At 41.8% G+C, this 16,045-nt stretch overlaps 1 long non-coding RNA gene across 1 annotated transcript in view; it reads right to left on the bottom strand.

The window, feature by feature from the left end:
* Positions 1 to 11,423, bottom strand: part of LOC138657653 (uncharacterized) — a 60,685-nt gene extending 49,262 nt beyond the window's left edge. Inside the window, exons 1-2 of the long non-coding RNA XR_011317112.1 lie at positions 11,283 to 11,423; positions 3,193 to 3,236 (exon numbers count right to left, since the gene is read on the bottom strand). This is a non-coding gene — a long non-coding RNA (uncharacterized lncRNA). The remainder of the gene's footprint in view (positions 1 to 3,192; positions 3,237 to 11,282) is intronic.
* Positions 11,424 to 16,045: the final 4,622 nt, after the last annotated feature.

The following is a 16,045-nucleotide window of genomic DNA, read 5'->3' as shown; positions in this document are numbered from 1 at the left end:
CTGTGATGTGTTATGTGCATGTTCTGATTCAGGAAGGCTCGAAAAAGTCATTAACCTGTGGACACCCAGTAAAACACATTTATAAGACATATAGAGCTGCCTATGCAGCGTCAATAGTAAAAAGATCTGTTAAAAATAATTTAAAAAAAAAAATCATTATATACTCACCTTTCGCGACGCTCCGGTGACCGCTTCATGCAAGCGGCAGGTTCCGGTGCTAAGGATGGTATGCGAAAATGACCTGCCATGACGTCATGTGACTGTGACATCATCACAGGTCCTGCGCGCCTGCGCGAGAAGGACCTTCCATGACATCACGGTCATGTGACCGCGACATCATCACACCCTGGGACCAGAAGCTGCCGCGTGCACCGCGCACAGGCGACAACTACAAGGGGCCCTCGGATCGGAAGGTGAGTATATGTTTGTTTTTTATTTTTTAACCTGTGACATACGTGGCTGGGCAGTATACTACGTGCCTGGGCAATATACTATGTGGCTCTGTGCTGTATACTACGTCACTGGGCAATATACTACGTAACTGGGCAATATACTACGTGGCTGGGCAATATACTATGTCACTGGGCAATATACTACGTAACTGGGCAATATACTACGTGGCTGGGCAATATAGTACGTTGCTGGGTAATATACTACGTGGCTGGGCAATATACTATGTGAACATGTATATTCTAGAATACCCGATGCGTTAGAATCGGGCCACTATCTAGTTATTAATATTTTCCAAATGCTAGAATAATCAGAGAGAGAGAATGACTTGATCGCTGAACGAAGAAGGGGAGCAAAAAATGAAAATGCAAAACCAAAAATACTTCTGGTCATTAAGCGGTTAATATACACCATATTTTGTGGACTATATTGCACAAAAGACGCCACTCAAATTTTGGGTTTGAAAATAGGAAAACATTTTTTAAAATAAAATGTGGTACGCCTTATATTCCGTTTTAATGATAATTTACAAGGGGCGGCAGCGGTGCTGCAGCATCACAGGAGGCAGGTTCGTTGTTTCAGTAGGCCGGCGATGGTGGCAGGAGTGAGACCTTGTTGTAGGACCCGGGTTGGGAGAAGGGGGGCGTCTAGGAATTGCAAGGCTGCGGACCATGAGCTACCATAAGATGTCGGCGCCAGTGATTGGAGTCCATATTTACCATTGGTTTCCCTGCAGTGGGCTTTTGGAAAATAGCCACTGGAGATCTCAATCTGTGCCTGCAATGCCTCCAGGGAAATGATTGGGAAATAGGGACCCCGCTCACCAGTGCCGACATTTTAGGAGACCCCAGGGACAGCAGCATTGTCCGACTCTTGTCGCCACCAGTCTCCTAAGTAATAACTTCATTGTATACATGTTAGATTGTACAATGGATGAATATAATCTGAAAAGCCGTAGATTACAATGTAGGATATTGTATAAATGATATTGCAATCTTGCTTCCATTTTCTAACTATATTACTTTACTATTATTTAATAAGTTGCATAGTTTAGAACTTAGACAATCCTGATAGTTAAATTGTTTTGCATTTACTAGCTAAAGGTTAGTTAAAAAAAGCAAACATTAATGGCAGCTAATAAATAGACATGTTTGCCTTAATTCTGTATAAGAGGTCTTATTAAGGAACAACATTATCAAGCAATTTGCTGACACTGTGACATGACTAATACCCTATTGTCATGAAGGATGACATCCATTCCACAGTATACAATGCATGCTAGTGATTATCCCTAGAGGGCAATTTAAAAAATGCTTACTTTGAACTGAAGAGAACAAAATAGGTTAAGTGTAAGGAAAAAAACATAGAAAGGATATATGCAAAATGCCTTAATGCCAGGAAAAAACTCTGATAAAGAAGAACAAAAGCAACTTCATAACATATCCATCATAATTAATAACTTCCTTCTATAGAGTCATATGTCCTAAAAGTGTTATACGTATGAAGATGTAAAATCAGATTTTGTGTATTCTATATATTATATTTGATTTTGTCATGTCAGATAGAACAGGATGAAAGGTTTGAAAAGGGCAACTGTCCCATGAAAAAATGCTATTAACCAGCAGATATTGGATTCATGTGTTATTAACATTCTAAACTTACCCGGCGCCAGCACTTAGCGCCCCGCTGCCAGGAGGAAATTAAGTTTATTCCCCGCAGCATCATTCTGGCTTCAGTGATGTGGTTGGCACTGTCGCGGGTTTAGTCATCTCTCTGTATAGAGAGTGGCGTCAGTAACCACGAGACTGGCACTGACTGACAGCTGGCTCTAATGCTAAGATAGCTGTCAGTCAGGGCTGGGGATTTGGTTATGGCCACTGCTCTCTATACACAAAGAAGTGACTGAATCCTCGAGGGCGCTGACCTCGTGACTGAAATCCGAATGCTGCCGGGGAGAAAAAAGTCAATTTCCTCCCTGCAGTGGGGCTCTAAGTGCAGGCACCGAGCAAGTTCAGGACGCTATTAACATACAGATGATTTTTTTTATGTGACAGGTTCCCTTTAAATATACATTGCAGCTGTATCTTGTATTCCAGCTCAGTCCCATTCACATGAAGGCAGTACTAAACACAGCTGCAGGTATAGTCTAACCAATGTGTCAAGATCAATATTATGCTGAGGTCAGGTTGGGATAAAAGCGCACAACAGGGCAATACCGCAAGGGATGTAACAGACGATGAGAGGTATGGCAGTTTTCACCTATAAGCAATGGCTCACCTATAACAGTATGTTTCCACGGTCAGTATTGGCAGCGCATTGGACACAGCACATGTCCAAAAATGCTTTCACTTTTGTACGTGTGGTGATTCCACATGTGTTCAATGAACCATGCGGAATCATCACATCCTATACATTGGACTGTGATATGTATCTTGCGGAGACGCTCATGTCTAAATTGACATGCTGCAGTCTAGAAAGACGCGCTGCATGTCCAGCTATGCAAGGAAGCCGGAGGCGCCCTTGCACACATAGTGGAGATGGGATTTCATAAAACATGCAACATCTGGCCGCTGTTGATTTGACGCTGCGGCTATATGCAGCGTTCAATCCGCAGCAAATACTGACCGTGGAAACATACCCTAAGAGCCTTAGAATCTGCAGCTGCAGCCGGGTGGCTGGAAGAAACATTCTTCAAGAGAGAAACTCACTTCAATAGACAAAAATGAGTATGAAAAGCCTTACCGTGCCTCGTCGCTGCTTCATCCAAGGTACTACGATCCATACTGCTGGAAACCGTGTGCAGAGTCCAAGAAAATAGAATATCGGATCAGAACACAAGTAAAACAAAACTAGCTTTGGTTTATTTCTTTAAAAACAAGGACAAAGGATATCCATGGTTATAATAACATGTGATTTGTATGCATTTCAGGCATTGCTGCATAAGAATCACATGTTATTTTATGCATGGATTTTCTTTTTCCTTGTTTTTAATAAATGAAATAAAAGTAAATGTTATTATACTCCTTTAACAAATCCAAAACTCCTTTAGCAACTCACTTCGGTGGAGATATCACAGCACTTGGGCTGTGCTTGCAAGAATGAAAAATCATTGATGGTATAAAATTAAGGATTTTTAATAAACCAACGTATTTCATTGGACTGGACAATTTTTTTAAGGTGAAAAACATACATACAGTGGGGCAAAAAAGTATTTAGTCAGTCAGCAATAGTGCAAGTTCCACCACTTAAAAAGATGAGAGGCGTCTGTAATTTACATCATAGGTAGACCTCAACTATGGGAGACAAACTGAGAAAAAAAAATCCAGAAAATCACATTGTCTATTTTTTTAACATTTTATTTGCATATTATGGTGGAAAATAAGTATTTGGTCAGAAACAAACAATCAAGATTTCTGGCTCTCACAGACCTGTAACTTCTTCTTTAAGAGACTCCTCTTTCCTCCACTCATTACCTGTAGTAATGGCACCTGTTTAAACTTGTTATCAGTATAAAAAGACACCTGTGCACACCCTCAAACAGTCTGACTCCAAACTCCACTATGGTGAAGACCAAAGAGCTGTCAAAGGACACCAGAAACAAAATTGTAGCCCTGCACCAGGCTGGGAAGACTGAATCTGCAATAGCCAACCAGCTTGGAGTGAAGAAATCAACAGTGGGAGCAATAATTAGAAAATGGAAGACATACAAGACCACTGATAATCTCCCTCGATCTGGGGCTCCACGCAAAATCCCACCCCATGGGGTCAGAATGATCACAAGAACGGTGAGCAAAAATCCCAGAACCACGCTGGGGGACCTAGTGAATGAACTGCAGAGAGCTGGGACCAATGTAACAAGGCCTACCATAAGTAACACACTACGCCACCATGGACTCAGATCCTGCAGTGCCAGACGTGTCCCACTGCTTAAGCCAGTACATGTCCGGGCCCATCTGAAGTTTGCTAGAGAGCATTTGGATGATCCAGAGGAGTTTTGGGAGAATGTCCTATGGTCTGATGAATCCAAACTGGAACTGTTTGGTAGAAACACAACTTGTCGTGTTTGGAGGAAAAAGAATACTGAGTTGCATCCATCAAACACCATACCTACTGTAAAGCATGGTGGTGGAAACATCATGCTTTGGGGCTTTTTCTCTGCAAAGGGGCCAGGACGACTGATCCGGGTACATGAAAGAATGAATGGGGCCATGTATCGTGAGATTTTGAGTGCAAACCTCCTTCCATCAGCAAGGGCATTGAAGATGAAATGTGGCTGGGTCTTTCAACATGACAATGATCCAAAGCACACCGCCAGGGCAACGAAGGAGTGGCTTCGTAAGAAGCATTTCAAGGTCCTGGAGTGGCCTAGCCAGTTTCCAGATCTCAACCCTATAGAAAACCTTTGGAGGGAGTTGAAAGTCCGTGTTGCCAAGCGAAAAGCCAAAAACATCACTGCTCTAGAGGAGATCTGCATGGAGGAATGGGCCAACATACCAACAACAGTGTGTGGCAACCTTGTGAAGACTTACAGAAAACGTTTGACCTCTGTCATTGCCAACAAAGGATATATTACAAAGTATTGAGATGAAATTTTGTTTCTGACCAAATACTTATTTTCCACCATAATATGCAAATAAATTGTTAAAAAAACAGACAATGTGATTTTCTGGATTTTTTTTTCTCAGTTTGTCTCCCATAGTTGAGGTCTACCTATGATGTAAATTACAGACGCCTCTCATCTTTTTAAGTGGTGGAACTGGCACTATTGCTGACTGACTAAATACTTTTTTGCCCCACTGTATATATTTTTTAACGTTGAAAGAGATGCCAGTCTGGCTCTGAAATGCATTGGTTGAATAAAAACCTTAACCCCTTAAGGACTGGGGTATTTCCATTTTTGCTTTCTCATTTTTTGCTCCCCTTCTTTCCATGGCCATGTGAGGGCTTGTTATGTTGCTGGACAAGTTGTACTTTTGAATGGCACCATTGATTTTACCAAATCTTCTACTGGAAAATGGGAAAAATATTCCACATGTGCTGAAATTGCAAAAAAAGTGCAATTCCCCAATTGTTTTTTGGATTTTGTTTTACTATCTTCACTAAATGCTAAAACTGACCTGCCAATATGATTCTCCAGGTCACCAAACATGTCTAAGTTCTTTATTATTTAAGTGGTGAAAAGAAAACCCAAAATTTGCAAAAAAAATTGCCATTTTGCGAGACCGTTAGCGTCTCCCTTTTTTTTAGATCTGGGGCCAGGTGAGAGCTTATTTTTTGCGCGCCGATGTGACATTTTTATTGATACCATTTTGGTGTATGCGATTTTTTGCAATATCGCAGCGACCAAAAAAACATAATTGTGGCATTTTCAGTGGCATTTTTTTTTCTCACTTACGCTGTTTACTGATTGGATTAATTCTTTTGATATATTGATAGATCGGGTGATTCTGAAAGCGGCGATATCAAATATGTGATATTTGATTTTTGTTGTTGTTATATTTTGAATGGGGCGAAAGGTGGGTGATTTGAACTTTTATACTTTTTTATATTTTTTTTATATTTTTAAAAAGACTTTTTTTTTTTTACTTTTGGCAGGCTTCAATAGTCTTCATGGGACACGAGAAACTGCCATAACCCATCAGCTCTGCTACATACAGGCGAGGATCAGATAGCCTGTATGTAGCAGAATTACTCACTTGCTAGGAGCACCACCCGGTGGTTACTCATAGCAATCTGGCAGTGACAACAATAGAGGTCTGCAGGAGACCTCTGGCTGTCATGCCAACCCATCGGTGACCCGCGATCATTTGAAGGGGGTCACCGATGGATGGATTTCCAGCGCACTTGCAGGAAGCGTGTGTTAAATGCCACTGTCAGAGTTTGATAGCACCATTTAACAGATTAACAGCCACGATTCCTCTCGTGGCTGTTAGAGGCACATAACAGCTGATCACATCAGCTGTCATGTGCCAGAAAAGGTGCGGGCTTATCGCCAAGGCCCGCACCAAACAGGGAGAGACGTCCAATGATGGATAGAGCTGTCATTGGACGTTAAGGGGTTAATTATATACCATCAAGGATTCTTCAGTCCTGCAAGCGCAGCTCAGGTACCGTGATATCTCCACTGATGTGAAGATCAATATTATGGCTCTAAGGGTCCATTTCCTCAGATTGACTGGCGGCACTAAACATCTGCTTATCGGTAAACATTTAGCAATCAGGCAGTCATTTAACCCCTTAATGACCACCGATACGCCCTTTAACGATGGCAGTTAAGGGTACTTATACCTCAGCGCTACTTATTAATGGTGCTGAGAAATAAATGTATAGCGCCCTCTAGTGTTGTAAAATCTCTAGGGTCTTGGCTACCGGGTGTAGGTGAGACCCCACAGAACATGATTCGGAGCGGTTTATACCATCCCCAGTCTTGTGATTGCCGCTGTTCACTGAATAATGGTGATCACAAAAAAAGTCAGATTTTCCATTCATTTCTCTTTCCTCTGATATGATCTAGCATACCAGAGGAGAGAAAAATGATGTCACTCAGTACTTCTGGTATCCCTGGACCCTCTGGCTCTGTTCCCCAGCCCTCTGTGTAATTTTCCCAGAAGAAAATGGCAGGGGCATGTGAAGTGCACCCGATGAGATGTACCGGCCGCACCCAGCAACGATAGGAAATTTTGCACATGGGTTAATTTTGATCACTGTGATAGACCCTTTTGCAGTGATCAAAATACAAAAAAATAGTAAATCAAACCTCCCTTTGTCATCCCTTTAGTTAGGTAAAAACTATAAAATAAAAAATGTATTTTTTCCATTAGGGTTGGGGTTAGAGCTAAGGTTAGGGTTGGGCTATAGTTAGGGTTCAGGCTAGGGTTAGGGTTAGAGGTAGGGTTAAGGTTGGGCTAGGGTTAGGGTTAGGGCTAGGGTTGGGGTTGAAGTTAGAGCTAAGGTTAGGGTTGGGCTAGATTTAGGGTTGTGGCTAGGTTATGGTTCTGTTGGGGTTATTGTTGTGTTGGGGTTAGGGTTGTGTTGAGGTTGCGGTTGGGGTTAGGCTGGTGTTGGGTTAGACTGGTGTCGGGATTAGGGTGGTTTTGGGGTTAGGGTTAGGTTTGTGTTGTGGATAGGGTTGTGGTTAGGGTTGGGATTAGGTTAGAGGTGTGTTGCGTTTGGGTTGGGGCTAGGGCTGTGCTATGATTGGAGTTAGAATTGGAGGGTTTCCATTGTTTAGGTACATCAGGGGGTCTCCAAACGCAACATGGTGTCTGCCATTATTTCCTTCCACTTTTGCGTTCAAAAAGTCAACCAGTGCTCCCTCCTTTCTGAGCCCTGCTATGTGCCCAAACAGTGGCTTTCCCCCACATACCGGGTATTGGTGTACTCAGGAGAAATTGCACAACAAATTTTGTGGTCCATTTTCTCCTGATACCCTTGTAGAAATAAGAAAGTTTTGTTCCAAAATAATTTTTTTGTGAAAATAGTAAAATGGTAAAATGTTTTTTCCTTCCACATTGCTTTAGTTCTTGTGAAGCACCTGAAGGGTTAATAAGCTTCTTGAATGTGATTTTGCATACCTTGAGTTTTTAGAAGAGTGTCACTTTTGGGTATTTCTTTTATATTGACCCCCAAACTCACTTCAAATGTGAGGTGGTCCCAAAAAAATGGTTTTGTAAATCTTGTTGGAAAAATTAGAAATTGCTGGTCAACTTTTAACCCTTGAAAAGCCATAACAAAAAATTATGTTTCCAAAATTGTGTGATGTAAAGTAGGTAAGGAAGACATGTGGGAAATGTTACATATTAACTATTTTCCACCTATAGAAAGAGGCACCACACATTGATAATATAAAAAAAAACACTTTATTAATATCAAAAAGGACCATAAATGGTCATAAAAAAGCCTAAATAGGCAACAGGTGAGAGACAACAAACACAGAAAGAAAGGTAGACAACTGGTAAAAAAAAAAATTACAAAAATCTATATATATAATTGCCTAAGGGTTTTTCCGTCTGTCTGTCGGTCTGTCTGTCTGTCTGTCTGTCCTGGAAATCGCGCGTCTCTGATTGGTCGAGGCCGCCAGGCCTCGACCAATCAGCGACGGGCACAGTATCGACGTGGCGGCCTCGACCAATCAGAGACGGGCACAGCGACGATGATGTCATAAAGGACGTAGACATCCCGTGTCTGATTGGTCCAGGCCTCGACCAATCAGCAACGGGCACAGCGACGATGATGTCATAAAGGACATAGAAATCCCACGTTTCTGATTCAGCGACGGGCACAGTATCGACGTAGATGTCATAATGGTTGCCATGACGACGATGATGTCATAAAGGTTGCCTCGACCAATCAGCGACGGGCACAGTCTGCCGGCGAATTCTGGAATCATCATTGTCCATATACTACGGGGACATGCATATTCTAGAATACCCGATGCATTAGAATCGGGCCACAATCTAGTATGTATATATACAGTGGGGCAAAAAAGTATTTAGTCAGTCAGCAATAGTGCAAGTTCCACCACTTAAAAAGATGAGAGGCGTCTGTAATTTACATCATAGGTAGACCTCAACTATGGGAGACAAACTGAGAAAAAAAAATCCAGAAAATCACATTGTCTGTTTTTTTAACATTTTATTTGCATATTATGGTGGAAAATAAGTATTTGGTCAGAAACAAAATTTCATCTCAATACTTTGTAATATATATTTTGTTGGCAAAGGTTTTCTATAGGGTTGAGATCTGGAGACTGGCTAGGCCACTCCAGGACCTTGAAATGCTTCTTACGAAGCCACTCCTTCGTTGCCCTGGCGGTGTGCTTTGGATCATTGTCATGTTGAAAGACCCAGCCACGTTTCATCTTCAATGCCCTTGCTGATGGAAGGAGGTTTGCACTCAAAATCGCACGATACATGGCCCCATTCATTCTTTCATGTACCCGGATCAGTCGTCCTGGCCCCTTTGCAGAGAAACAGCCCCAAAGCATGATGTTTCCACCACCATGCTTTACAGTAGGTATGGTGTTTGATGGATGCAACTCAGTATTCTTTTTCCTCCAAACACGACAAGTTGTGTTTCTACCAAACAGTTCCAGTTTGGTTTCATCAGACCATAGGACATTCTCCCAAAACTCCTCTGGATCATCCAAACGCTCTCTAGCAAACTTCAGACGGGCCCAGACATGTACTGGCTTAAGCAGTGGGACACGTCTGGCACTGCAGGATCTGAGTCCATGGTGGCGTACTGTGTTACTTATGGTAGGCCTTGTTACATTGGTCCCAGCTCTCTGCAGTTCATTCACTAGGTCCCCCCGCGTGGTTCTGGGATTTTTGCTCACCGTTCTTGTGATCATTCTGACCCCACGGGGTGGGATTTTGCGTGGAGCCCCAGATCGAGGGAGATTATCAGTGGTCTTGTATGTCTTCCATTTTCTAATTATTGCTCCCACTGTTGATTTCTTCACTCCAAGCTGGTTGGCTATTGCAGATTCAGTCTTCCCAGCCTGGTGCAGGGCTACAATTTTGTTTCTGGTGTCCTTTGACAGCTCTTTGGTCTTCACCATAGTGGAGTTTGGAGTCAGACTGTTTGAGGGTGTGCACAGGTGTCTTTTTATACTGATAACAAGTTTAAACAGGTGCCATTATTACAGGTAATGAGTGGAGGAAAGAGGAGGCACTTAAAGAAGAAGTTACAGGTCTGTGAGAGCCAGAAATCTTGATTGCTTGTTTCTGACCAAATACTTATTTTCCACCATAATATGCAAAAAAAATGATAAAAAAACAGACAATGTGATTTTCTGGATTTTTTTTCCTCAGTTTGTCTCCCATAGTTGAGGTCTACCTATGATGTAAATTACAGACGCCTCTCATCTTTTTAAGTGGTGGAACTTGCACTATTGCTGACTGACTAAATACTTTTTTGCCCCACTGTATATATATATGCTGGTATATCCATATAACGTCCAGGGGTGTGGTGGACTCCTGGCTTTCTCTCCATTACTTGGTAAATATGTGTTGGTGTGTTAAATAATATGCTAAATAATCTCTATAGCTGATTACGGTTTCTGGACACTCTATATGCGGATATATATGGCATACTAGCCCCTCATACTGAGACTACACGCTGAGTCCTATACATGATATTTTGTAATGTTATCTATCAGACTGCCACGCTATATTTAGCCATTTGAAATACTTCATGCTATCTTTTGTAATGTGAGTTATATGGATATACCAGTATCTATATATACATATTTTTGTAATATTTTTTTTTTTTTGCCAGTTGTCTACCTTTCTTTCTGTGTTTGTTGTCTCTCACCTGTTGCCTATTTAGGCTCTTTTATGACCATTTATGGTCATTTTTGATATTAATAAAGTGTTTTTTTTATATTATCAATGTGTGGTGCCTCTTTCTATAGGTGGATTATTGATGTGCGGCTAACCACCGTAGGGTATATTATAGGTGTTGTGTTGTATATTAACTATTTTGTGTGACACCACTCTTTGATTTAAGGGTACAAAAATAAAAAAACTGAAAATTGCAAAATTGCAATATTTGCTAATTTTTTTTCATAAATAAATACAAGTCATATAAAATAAATGTTACCACTAAAATGAAGTACAATATGTCATGAAAAAACCATGTCAGAATCAGTGGGATCCATTGAAGCCTGCTAGAGCTATAACTTCATAAAGTGACAGTGGTCTGAATTGTAAAAATATGCTTGGACATTAAAACGAAACTGCCAGCAGATTTTGCCGCTATAATGGTGTAGATAAGCCTCTGGTCTGACCTTAAAAGATAAGAAAAATAAGTTTTATTATATTCCTCACCTGGGGGGGTTGGTCCGGTCTGATGGGTGTTGCAGGTCCGGGTCCAGTGCCTCACATCTTCTTGTGATGCCACTCTCCTGTTGCTTCATCGCTCCCCGTCATCATCGCTCTCCTGTGCAGGCGTACTCGTCTGCCCTGTTGAGAGCAGAGTAAAGTAATGCAGTGTGCAGTACTTAAGTCCCACACAGCCTCCCTATATACACTGCATGAGCCCCCCACAGCCCCCCGAATATGCACTGCATGAGCCCCACACAGCAGTGAGATGCTCTAAAATAACCTGGTAGAGAGCTGCGCTTGAATTTGGTCTTGATAAACCACAGTGGACCTAAACCAGCAGATGACATGGCTCCCCAAACCATCACTAATTGTGGAAACTTCACAGTAGACCTCAAGCAGCTTGGATTGTGGCCTTTCCACTCTTCCTCCAGATACTGGGACCTTGATTTCCAAATGAAATGCCCAATTTACTTTCATCTGAAAACAACACTTTGGACCACTGAGCAGCAGTCCAGTTCTTTTTCCCCTTGGCCCAGGTAAGACGCTTCTGGCATTGTCTATTGGTCATGAGAAGAGATGGGCGGATACCTGGATGTTCAGGTCTGGCGGGTTCGGCTGAACAGTTACAGAAAGTTCAGGTTCGGGTACCAGAACAGTACCCGGATCCGAACCCCGACCCCATTTACTTGAATGGGGAGGCCCGAAAATCCAGTGTTTGCCACGCTGTCATGTGTATGACAGCACGGCAAACACTGCTTCTAATCTGCAGTGAATTCATCCCCGCCGGTCAGAGAACCACGGTTTCCACGCTGTCAAAAGAGTGTGAGAGCTCAGTTGTGATCGGAAGACAGCGTGAACGCTCAGCCGTGATCAGAGGTATAAAGTTTACCCCCTGTCGCTAGTGTCAGCTGATGGGACAACAGCTCCCATCATGCGATACCTGCTGCCTCTAATAACAGCGAGAGCAGGAGAGCAGATTGGTGTATTCAATGGCCGGCTCCTGTGCTGTAAATAATTAGTGTAAAAAATAATGACGTGGGTTCCCCTGTATTTTTGATAACCAGCTAGGCAAAACTCACAGCTGGGGGCTGCAACCCTCAGCAGTCAGCTTCAACAAGGCTGGTTATCAAGACTAGTGCCCCCCCATGCTGTTTTTAAAATTATTTAAATAAATAATTTAAAAAAACAGAGTGGGCTCACCCCCATTTTTGGCAACCAGCCTTGCTAAAGCAGACAGCTGGGGGCTGGTATTCTCAGACTGGTAAGGGGCCACGGATATTGGCCCCCCCAGCCTAAAAATAGCAGCCCACAGCTGCCCAGAAAAGGCACATCTATTAGATGCGCCTATTTTAGCATTTTGCCTGGCTTTTCCCACTTGCCCTGTAGTGGTGGCAAGTGGTGTTAATATTTATGGAGTTGATGTCACCTTTGTATTACCTAATACTTTGTATTGTGCCTTTGTACCTTTATCACCTTTGTGCTTAATGGAGAGGTGCCTATAAGAAATACAGGGGAACCCAAGCCTATTTTTTAAATTATTTATTTACAGTGCATGAGCCGGCTAATGAATACACCCATCAGCTGCTCCTGCTCTCGCTGTTATTAGGAGCAGTAGGTGTCTGATGATGGGAGCTGTAGTTCCATCAGCTAACACCAGAAACCAGAGGTAAACTTTTTACCTCCGATCACAGCTGAGCAGGAACACTGTCTTTTGACAGTGTGGGAACCACCGCTCTCTGACCAGCGGGGATGATTTCACCACCGATCAGAAGCAGCGTTTTCAGCACTGTTATGCACATGACAGAGTGACAAACACCCAGTGTTCGGGCAGCCGAAACCGAACAGTAACATGAACTTACTGGTGAAGTCCGTGTTCAGTGTCTGTGCCCGACCAGTAGGTGTTCCGTATGGACGCAGAACTTTACTGTGTGGGTTCGCCCATCTCTAGTCATTAGTGGCTTGACACAAAGAATGCGACACTTGTAGCCCATGTCCTTGATATGTCTGTGTGTGGTTGCTCTCAAAGCAATGACTCCAGCAGCAGTCCACTCCTTGTGAATCTCCCCCAAATTTTTGAATGGCTTTTCTTAACAATCCTTTCAAGGCTGCCATTATACCGGTTGCTTGTGCACCTTTTTCCACCACACTTTTTCTTTCCACTCAACTTACCATTAATATATTTGCATACAGCACTCTGTGAATAGTCAGATTCTTTAGCAATGAACTTTTATGTCTCACCCTTCTTGTGGAGTGTATCAATGACCGCCTTCTGGACATCCGTCAAGTCACCAGTCTTCCCCATGATTGTGAAGCCTACTGAAACAGACTAAGGGACCTTCTTAAACGCTTTGGAAAAATTTGCAGGTGATTCTTGTTAATTATTCTACTTTAATTTACTGAGATAATGACTTTTGGGTTTTCATTGGCTGTAATCTATAATTATCAACATTAACAGAAATAAACACTTGAAATAGATCACTCTGTTTGTAAAGACGTTACATAATATTTAAGTTTCACTTTTTTGTATTGAAGAACTGAAATAAATTAACTTTTTGATGACATTTGTGACAAGCATCTTTAAATTGTAGGGTAAATACCAGTGTATGTGGAGGAGCATTGTCTGTCCACTGCTCTCTGTCACCATTGCTGTGACTACATTATATTACTGGCCAATAGCATAGCTACGATTATTGCTGTTGGTAAGAATTGAATGCGTACTGTAACTTCCACCCCACTTTGGAACACCCTCAATCACCCCTAAGGACATTTACAAATTAAGTATTACCACCTTTTGGAAGGGTTTTACACAAACCCCATCCATTTTGACCTGGGGTCACCAAACTGTATGGGGATTGTTTGGGAAAAATGGGACAACTCCTGCCAAATCCAGGACTGCAGCTAACTATGCAATAGTTGTTAACTGACACTCATCAGCTCACAAATTGTTTCTTTTTCAGCAGGATGTCATCACATTACACTGGCCCCACACATCCATATTTTTAAAGTTTATGATACCCTCAAATTATCTAATAGGTGCCAAAATCAAAGACATCAGTATTATATATGCAAAATGAGAAAAGATAGGGACGCGCATGAGCAGGACCAGTGGGGCAATGAGATTATTGAGCAGAACTGTGGAGTCACTAACCTTAAGAGGTTATGCACCCCTGCATAAACTCGGGGTGCATGTGGGGAGAGATGGAGTAGGAGGCTGACAGCTGCAGGTGATGGTAAGGTGATCCACTGTGAAGATCAAGCAAAGCTTCAGCGTTCCCAGCTGGTGGAGTGGAGATTCTCTGTGCAGTGCCTGGAGAGACAGCGGTGCACGTTGGAGGTCACGTGACAAAAGGTCCTGAAATGCCGGTAAGGCATCTGTATTATATATGACATAGTATAACTGAAGTCAAAGAAGCTTCATGTTACACCTCTATTCATGGGTCATTGTATCGTGTGCAGCCCTGCACTAAGCATACGATACATGATTTTTGCCTGGATTATCCCTTTAAGGTTCTCAGACAAACTAAATCAAGTCATGTGGTAGACTTTATGTATTATTAGGTTTTCAGCTCTGTGTCATGTCATGTTCCAAAACCCGCTGGGTACAGCTGTTACAATTACTATGTAAATTATATTTAGTAATTTGTTCTCCTGAATAAGAATGATTGGATATTCTCCCTAACTTTTTTAATGTTCAGGTGAAGTATTACATTTCTACAGACAGGAATTAATTAAGCTTCTATAGATTTGATCTTCCAACTAAAAAGAAAAGATCGGATTTGAAAGAAGCTACATAATTACAGTTCATAGTCGGTTTTCTATGACAATTTATTAGTCTTTAGCGCTTTTATTCTTTGTCAATTGAGCAAAATAATGTGCTGGTAAACATTACAGCTTATAAATTAGATTTTACAATCATTTAACTGGAGTCTCAGATACTGAAATTTTAGGCACTTAATCAGGTTCTATAAGATTTTCAGCTTTTCATAAATTAGATATTTACTACTTTTAATGTATTGTTGTAATTGATGTGGATACTCGACTTTCCTCATGCTGTGTAGTAGATCTTTCTATAGGAGCCTAGAGGAGTCCTTAATTTTTATTAACATTACTTGAAGGAATTATTATGTGCTTTAAATTATATATTATATTGTCACATATCATATTTTACTTGTGGATATTTTTGATACGGAATTCATTTTTTGTATTTGCAGAGATTTGACAGTAGTGGAGCTAGTGGGTTTTACGTTATCTTTTAAAGTTTCTATATAATTTAATTAGGGTTTATCTTTCCAAAAAATACTTTTATCACCTGTCCATGGAGTGTGATTACTGGGGGTCTCAGCACTGGGACCACTACCTGTGCCTCCTCATTACAGTCAGGGTGGTTCAGAATAATTGCGCATAACTACTGCTGGTCCATTTAGTGTCTATGTGACAAAGGAAGATAGCCAAGAACTTAAAATTATGTAGAACAGCAGGGGTCATGCAAACATTACTGTTTAAAATGACAGCATAAAATGAATTAAAGAGACTTTGCCAACCCAGAATGACTGTTCAAACCAAGTACAGGCTCTCGGTGCATCTTGGTGTGGCCAAACATTTAACTACACCCTCCCCACCTGCTAGCTTTCCCTCTTCCCACTGCACCTCTTCTTTGATTGACAGTTCTGGCTTTATAGAGCCAGAGAAGGGCAGAGGTAGATGAAAAACAAGATGCATTTAATTGTTTGACCCCGCCATGATGCACTGAGCGCCTGTACTTGGTG

Source organism: Ranitomeya imitator, chromosome 1, assembly GCF_032444005.1.
Source record: "Ranitomeya imitator isolate aRanImi1 chromosome 1, aRanImi1.pri, whole genome shotgun sequence".
Classification (NCBI taxonomy): Eukaryota; Metazoa; Chordata; class Amphibia; order Anura; family Dendrobatidae; genus Ranitomeya; species Ranitomeya imitator.
Note: the sequence above shows the minus strand (reverse complement) of the source record. Positions and strands in the feature narration are given on the sequence as shown.